Raw genomic sequence first — 9,595 nt, forward strand, 5'->3', positions numbered from 1 at the left:
TTAACGTTACTTAAACGGTCGTTAAGTAACGTAATAACGTAGTACGTAGTACGTAGTTAGTACTAGTACGTACGTACGTGTACGTGTAGTGTGTGTGTGTGTGTGTGTGTGTGTGTGTGTGTGTGTGTGTGTGTGTGTGTGTGTGTGTGTGTGTGTGTGTGTGTGTGTGTGTGTGTGTGTGTGTGTGTGTGTGTGTGTGTGTGTGTGTGTGTGTGTGTGTGTGTGTGTAGGATATCCCAAAATTCGTGCATTCAGAGTACAGGACATGATACTTTCTGCTTCAAAAAAACGAACAACTTTTTCCTAGTAGTAAAATTACATTCGATAAACAAACTTTTGCATTTACTCATATAATTTCAATCTACCATACTCTCTTGCAAAATCTACTTGTCAGATGCAATTTTGCAAAAAGAAAAAGTTTTAGCATAAAATATGTTCTGTTCTCGCGCGCAAATACGCGAATTTTGAAACACTCTGTATATATGTATAATATACATAATATGTTTGCATATACATATACATATATATGTATATATACATATATACATATACATATACAAAAATAATTAACTTCAACTGTGTGAAATAATTGCACAAATTTTGAATCGATTACAAATTACAAATATAGTTTAAATCAAATTCTAGGTTAAAAATATATTTTGTTTAGTACTTTTCCTATGTGTCTTTATAAGTTGATTAATTATAACAATTACGATTTGTTACAGGCACGTCCATCTACAACTACGCCTTATAACATGCAAACTAAATAAAATATTTAATATACAAATGTTATTACAAATGCTATACACCTTTTCAGAAACTATAGCGTACTATGTAGATATATATTTTTTCCTACAATTTGGAAATGGATCATGGATGCCTGTAATGGTTTATACTTATTTTCATAATACTTTTTTATTCATTGTGATTAGTGCCTTATTTCTCACATTAAACTACATTTGTCAAACTGTTTATTGTAAGGTATACAATTAAAGTATTACTAATTATTTATATAATATTTATATAATATATATATATATAATATAATATTTATATAATATTTATATAATTACAAGAATTATTAATTATTTATAATAAGCACAAGCAATAATTTTGCAGCAATGAATTTACATATTGAAGTTTTTTCCGAAATAACGAAATAACGCTTTATTTATTAGATGCAAAATTTTTAATTTTACTACAAATTTTTATACTATATAAAAACAATTTCAGATAAACGAGACAATAACAATTCTTCACAAATTATCGAATTATAATCTCGATGAGGACTTAGGTAAACAGGTAAATTATAATAAAATGTTATATAAAATTTTAACTATTCTATGCGTAATTTTACTAGCACTTATGAAAATTTGGACATATGCATAAATTTTTTATAGAACAAATATAAAAATTAAGACATTATAAAACGGCAATTGTATTAGACTTTTATATATTTTAGAATACTTGTGTACACTACATACTAACATTATAGCTAGAGATATATAGATTAGAAAAAGTTTTATTAATTATTTTTTATTTTATGTCAAAAGCGAGTATTTGAAATTTATCGATTATACTATCAATGTTCAAAACAAATACAATGCATTTCAGCACATAGAATCGAAAATATTTTATACAACTTTTGTAATTAATATTAATATATGAATAAGTAGCCTAAAATATATAAAAGGATACACATATATTAATCAATTTTTGAGTTATTTTCAATCGTTTCTATAGATCGCTACTGATTTTTTTCAATATGCCGTTAACTTAATTAAATTGTAAAACACTGGAATTGTATGATGTAACTCAAAAATATATTTTAAATTTGTATCAAATTTATTAATATGAACGCTGTTTACATTTTGAAACTGAAAATTGATTGAATTTGATATATATTGAAGTTAAAAATAACAAAATGTTATTGAAATGTTATTAAGAGATTAGGTTGCTTTTTTGATAATAATGTCTTAATTTTTTACATGATCATTTGATAAAATTTATATTAATATTTAAATTTTTGTAAAAGGTAGTGTATAATTAACGTATATTCAATTATTTATTTTAATTAGATTTTCCAATTTATATTGCAAATAAAACTAAGGGAGGTAAAATTTGGCTTTGGACATTTTTACTATGGATATAGTTTTGTTTGCCAGGTACGTCCAATATCAATTCAAAGTATAAGCATATACGGGATGGCACATAATTGTTTTTAGTAAATATATGAAAAGAAAAAAACAATTTTCATCTCTTGCAGTTTTTCTATAAAGTTGATAAATTTGAATAAAAAGTTATTGAAGACCAATTTTCGGCAATTTTTAGCAATTAATATCTTGTTAACTATTGCAAAAATTGTACTTTCCGTCTCAATTTAGTCCGCTATACATGTCCACGAACTCCGTCAGAACAATTATCAAACACCCTGTCTGTAATAGAATGTATACATATAAATTCTGGCTCGGCAACTATAATGTGGAATTGTGGAGCACTCCACACCCAAAATTTAGCTTAGTATGGAAATCCATACCAAAGGAATTCAAGAATTGAATTAAAAATCAACTGTGAACTTTTTAAAATATTGCGTGCTGATGTCGACCGATATTCGTGAAGGCAGTACAATTGCGCACATAACAAAGGTTCAACTTTTAGAGATCATATATACAAGCCATAATGTGTCACATGCCGTTATCAGTAAGAATTGATTAGTCGAGCATTCCTCTTTTACAATAGAATGAGAACGGAATACGAATGTGATTAATCAATTCTTACAAATTATATAGGGTTACAGCCAATATAAATGATCCTTTATCGAGCGTCGCAATTCGCAATAAAAATGGGGTCGACAAAAAAGCACAAAGTAAATAAAAAATAAAAAAAGATCATTTTGTATCCCTGCCCCCCTTCCCATCTTTCATCAATCAAAAATTCTACACCGACTGGCGAGGTAAAGTGCCAATCCTACATATAATAGAATAAATACTTCTACATTCAATTTTTGTAAATTACATAAATGTCTAATTGATAACATAATATTAAAGTCATTTCTCAATTGACTGCATTTTTACATTTTTCATTGTTAATTTATTCAAAATTCTTTTACATTAATTGTTCTCAATTTAACAGGAATATTATCATTAAGTATAATGAAAGCATATTTTTTTCAGAATTACAGCGGAGCTTTATCCGTCCTGATGATTTTAATATCGGTACATAATTCATAATAGATCTTTTCTCTAATGCCTGAGAAAAACGGTTTTAATATCAACATATATAAATAAATGCATTTTTGTTAAATCAAATATTTCTAGTTATTATGACATGACAAAATTCGAGATTTTACAGCTATATTGTTTGGTGTAAACTATTATATATTATAAGAATTATAGCATATTACATTATAAAGATTGTTTAATATTTTCAGATGGGTTTTGCAGAATTGAAATACTTTTATTCTTAGACGCAGCAATATCAGAATGCTGATGAACGTTAATCTCACCGCAGTTTAATTATCTCATTAACGAATAATTTTAATGAATAAATATAATAACTTATAATATGTGCCTATATTATTTCATTAATAACAATAATTGAATATACACAGATATACAGATAAACTACATAATCCATCATAAATACGTTTTTTAATATAATATGAATGCATTTTATATGTATTAAAAAATAAAATGCTAATATAATCATTCTTCAAGTTTTTAGTTTTATTTTTAACCTATCTAATCTATTCCCGGGAAAAACATTTTATACATAATTACATAAAATTATAATATAATCTAATTATATTTAATTATATTATAATTATTTATATAATTTTATATAAAACTATAAAAGCTTTCTTTCCCAGGTATTCAAGGGAGAGAAAAATGTCGTGTTAAACAAAAATAATTATTATTAGTAATTATCGCGAAATTTAGTAATAAATTTTCCATCGCATTTTGATTTGAAATGAATTAATCATATGAAATATCTGTACCGTGATACATGATTGTCATCTTGATCCTTTTATAAACAATTAATCTTTAGTATGTATTAGTTTTTGACACTCTTACTACACACGATGGTTCTTTCCTGAATTAATTTCTATTTTTTACTGTTTACATGTATAAATATTATTAAGCATAATACTCTTGAGACTTCCACAAATGCTTTCTATATAAAGATTATGCGTTTCGCGGGTTTTCTCCGTGTGCAAATCCACATTCCAAGAATGGCATTCCAAGAATGGATCTGGATACGGAGAAAACTTGCGAAACGCATAATCTTTATATTATTAAACAATTTTTGTATCTTTAGAAAGTATAATTTGACATCTGCGATCAAACATGTCGCGCCGTCTCGCTACCTTCACGTCATTTAAAATAAATCACATGGTCGCGCGACAATTATATAACCATCGAAACATTACAAAATAAAGAATAAAATAATTTATTTGTTAAATTTTTTATATTTTACGAAGAATAGAGAGTTTATTGCTTTATTTCTTAGATTCATTACGCACACACAACTCGAGATTTTCAATTGTGTTACAGGATTAAGCCCCACACGAAAAAAGACAAAATTAATCGTATTGTTTGTCGCACTGATTTATGCAAAATTGACCCAAGCATATGCCCTAACTTCTAGTTCTAATGAGACACAAGTGGTACTGTATCACGAGCGATTCGAAGAGGCTGGTAGACGTGACAAGCATCTCTTATAAGAGAAAAGTTGTACTTACCGAATCTAACAATGTAGACAATCTAGGAAATGAAATCCAACTCTTCGTCACGAGCAAAAAACTAAAAGCTTTGACTGAGTCAGATTAAACGCGATTGAGACGCGAATAGATAAAGGCTGAGAAATGAACACTGATCAGAGTAATACCATCTTGATCAAAAAGTTCCCGGAATTACTAGGCGATACTCTGAGTCAGCTGATTTGAGTTCTGTTTTTTTAAAAATATTAAAACATGTTTGTGTCTCATGCAGCAAGAACTAATTCAGTTAAAATACTAACCGACGACTCGGAAACTATGATAGATACGCTAGAAAGAGCGCTGACACCATTATTGATTATTATTATCGTTTTATAATTTGTGTATATTCGAATATCCTCGTGGACAACCTAGGGCGTATCTCTCTTATTTATATGCTTTGGCCAAATGGAGCTTTCTTACGTACTTATATTATTATCCCATATACATTCATAGACACTCGCGACTAGGCATGACATTCATCGACGATTTCTTCTCGTTAGTCGTCATTATATTAATTCTCATTAGTTTCAGTCGTTTTAAGATACAAATTTTAAAATACTCCTGATCCCAATATAATAGTACTTGATCTTTTAGTATTACTTTTCTTTTGTTTAATAGTATTTTTAATTGAGAGCATTAAAGAAGTCTTAAATTCATAATTATAGACAAATACAAAATTATAAAACATTTTTTTAAAAGGCTTTCAATACGTTCAATACTGGTAACTATGACCTTTTAATCAAACTCAAGCTATGCAGTCTCTCCAATTCGGCTCTCTCGCTAATCTGCTCGTTCCTTACAAATCGTACCCAGCAAAAAAAGTCTTCAAATATAATTCTTTTTCTCTTTCTTTTTTTTTGTGCCATTTTTTTTCTGGAGTATCTCAGGGTCCATTCAGAATTTTACTTTTTAATATTTTTGTCTCTGATTTGTCTAATGTTTCTCTACCTTCTGAGCTCTTCATGTATGCAGATGACGTAATTCTTTTCAAATTCTTACACCCATTTAATGCTTTTGCAGTCTGTTCTGTTTTAAATAAAAATCTAAAATTTATTGCCAAATAGTCTCTACTAATAATTCAAATCTGCATCTCTCTAAATAACCCTTGCTAATTATCGGTTCCTCAATATTATTATCCCGTATTCAATCCTTCGATATTTCTCTTTCCGTTACAATTCCTCTCCTCCTCTATTAAGATTCTTGGTGTCCATATTGACTCTTCATGGAGTTACACGTGCCCGTCAATTATCGGGCTGATTATGCCTATCTATGTCTTCTTTATCCCCTTCGCCCCTCCTTTCCTGCTTTCAAAAACTCTTCTCTTCTCAATTATTTGTTATTTCGTTATTTTACGATTACACCGATGTTATCTATGTTCCGATTCTTAATCAATAACTCCTAAATCGTTTACGGCGTATGCAAAATTCTTGCCTCCGTTTTTCCTACTGCGTCCGTAAATACAACCATATATCTGTATATTACCAGAGATCTGACTTAGGTAGCTATGTTTTCTACACCTGTACTATTTATCATTTTTCCTTTTTTTCGCTTCTCTTATATACTCTTCTATATCTTCGACGCCTTCTTCAGTTGAACTCTGAACTTCATTCCATTTTTACCCCTTGTTACCAGGTACTAAGATTACTTATCGTTCCACTATGTTTCGTACCGCTTTCTCCTACACCTCAGTCAAATATTTTAATTCTTTTCCCAATAAAAACCTTTCCCTCTTTGTTCTATTTTTGTTATGCTGCCTTGCGTTTCATCGTGTCACTCACAGTATTTAAGAAAGACTGTAACTAGTATGTGTGTAGGTGCTTACGCCTGTGTATGTGCGTGCGTATATGATTTTAATTATTGCTTTACCACTCATTGCACCACTCATTGTCTTAGTCCTGGTTTTTTGTTGCTGGTAGGTTATGTGCTGTAACAGTAGTTTTGCCTAATCATTTGCAAGCTATAGTATTGTATATTGTATCATATTTTATGTTTATGTCTATTACTGTTAACATGTAATCTTTTCATAGAATTTTGCAATGAACTAAATTAAATAAAAAAAAAAATTTTTAAACAGATCAATTTTAATACTCTTACATTATTATCTTACATTATTATAACATAACTCTTTATCTGTCACATTTCCTGTATACATTGCAACAACAATTTTTACTCAAATATAAAATTACAATTTTGTTCTGTGTCACATAATAGATCAATATGATTTTTTTAAAGGAATTGAAAATGTGTTTACGTAAACTTGCCATAGTAGACGACACGTTGGAAGCTCTCAAAATATCAAAGGAATATCAAAGACTACGTAATTGGATAATTCATATAATAATAGGCTGGATTATATACTTTTTTTATCAATTAACATATTATTATTTTCTTTCTTTTACTTTTTTTTGTATTTATGTAAATACGATTTGGGATGTTACATTAGCTGCATTTCTGTTAAATCACCTGATAAATATCATTATCTTAAGTACTCTGATGTCTGCAGTTATCTTTGGGTTATTATACATGTGTATACATTTACTTTGTAAGCTATTTTTATTGTGTGTCAAAATGTTCACAGTGTGAAACACTTAAAAACCTTTTCGTATCATATAAGAAAGGGAGCATATCCATGAGTGACCTTGACAACATTATATGTTGTCCGTATTGTATGATACAACGTGTATATACAATACTTATTTTGAGTATTAAAAATATACTAAACGATAGTTATTTAAAATAAATAATTAATTACTACTTTTCATTATTAAATATTTGTAAGAGATAAGCATCTTTAAAAAAACGTTGTGAAGGAAGTAATATTGAGTAATGTAATCGAATAAACATATTGTCAGAATTTTTATTTTCAATGTTCGTCATAAAAAAATAACAAAAACCTAATGGCAAAAGTAACTTTCTGTAAAAGAGAACTGCACCGCATGTTGACATATAGTTACTATTCAATCAGACGCTATGTCTCAGCAATAGAACAGACTTCCATATCCAAGACATTTCGCGTCGAAGAACATAAATGCGTTTTAAAAAATACTTATAGGTTTAAAAAATACTTAAAAATTTTGAATAAAAGTTTCATCTTTGTGTTCGCAGCGTGCAATTATTTGGATCGTCTCGGAAGCGCAACTATATAAAACTCGTTTCTGCTGTGAAATTTTTACGAACTTCCTAAATGTCCTCACGATTTTTTTTTGATGCATTAACATTTATTATGGAATAAGCAATGTAACTTCAAAATTTCAAATTGACGAAATGACGTAATATGTTTGGAATTCACTATTATAGATTTTCAGCGATCTTTGCGCATCTCGATTAAGGAAATATTAGATATATAATCTTTGCAGAAAATGATTGGAATTAAAAATTTACACTTTTTCTGTAAAAATGAACGTTAAGATAAATGTCCCAGTGATCGTGTAATGTACGTCCAGATATTAACACATAGTTAATTTATATATATATTATTATTTAAGGATTCCGAATAAATTAAAGGGTACCGAATATCTCCGTCATCAAATTCTTTTTGGATATCTAAAAATCCGATCGGATAAAGAATTTTCTGAATGTCTTTCTGGATATCTGGAAAAAGACTTCTAAAGAAAAAAAATGGTCCTTTAACCAAAGATACTTTAACAAAAAATCTTTTAAGGAGGTCTTTATATTAATTTGAGAATCGATTTTAAAAGCATTCTTTGAGATTTTTTTAATGAATAAAAATTTAGGTATATTATTTAAAATTAATGCAGGTCTACAAAGTGCGTACAATATACGTGTAAAAAAAATATTTTTTGTAATGTTAACTTTTTATAGAATAGTAATAAGATGGCGCTGAAATTAGACCTGCACCGCGAACACGGTCAAACGGTGCTCAAGATACAGGTCGTATCGTTAGAGTAAAAGCAAAAAATAAAGCTTTTTCATAACAAATGGGCTTGTAATTCTCGCCCGAAGGGATAATTAATATCATATGCATGTTTTCAAAATGGCAACAGTTTGGAGAAATAATTTGAATTTTTCTCATCTTTTTCTTTTTATTTGACCTTCAAAAAAAATAGAAAAAGTTAACATAGATTCTTTATTAATTCTAGTTTGAGCAAAAATAACTCTCTGAGTATAATCGTAAAAGTAGAAATCAGTCGGACTAATGGTTTTTTTTGGAATCGTGATCATTATATCCGAAAACACGATTTCGGGAAAAATACATAATGTTTTGAAATATTTTAGTACAAGTACCTGTCCGTTTTCCATTAGAAACGAAAGTGACGCTCTGAAGGGGACGAAATTTTTCTCTATTGGAGAGAAATGTTCTAGAATGGTTTCGAAAGATTAAATATAAAGAATGGTGAGCGCCGGTTATAGCAATTGGTTGATGCGAGCTATTTGAATCGACTAAGCAGCCCCAAACATCGAGATTTTATCTCGAATATCCTGAACAATTTTTGTTTCTCCCAAAAAACGTTTTTATGGGAGATATTTTTAAGATTATAAACATTTAAAGAAAGCAAAAAAGAATCGATTTTTTTATTCCTAAAATGTAAAGACCTAACAGAACGCGTTTGTTTAATATTTTTAGCAATTATTTAGCAATTTCGTTTAACATTTCCTAGCTTACTGATTGACAAATGTTGTTATTTTCTGTAAGGCGCGTATTTTTCTGGTGGCTTTCATTTTCTAGAAGCAAATTATAAATTAAAACGACTGAAACTGAATTACAAATTTTGGAGAAAACACATTGAAAATCTACTCCTCATATATAAAATATTGAAACATGAAAAGTAATAAAAAAATTCTAATTTATGATTTTTTATTATTTATTAACGNATA

The sequence above is a fragment of the Atta cephalotes genome, assembly GCF_000143395.1.
Source record: "Atta cephalotes unplaced genomic scaffold scaffold00012, whole genome shotgun sequence".
Classification (NCBI taxonomy): Eukaryota; Metazoa; Arthropoda; class Insecta; order Hymenoptera; family Formicidae; genus Atta; species Atta cephalotes.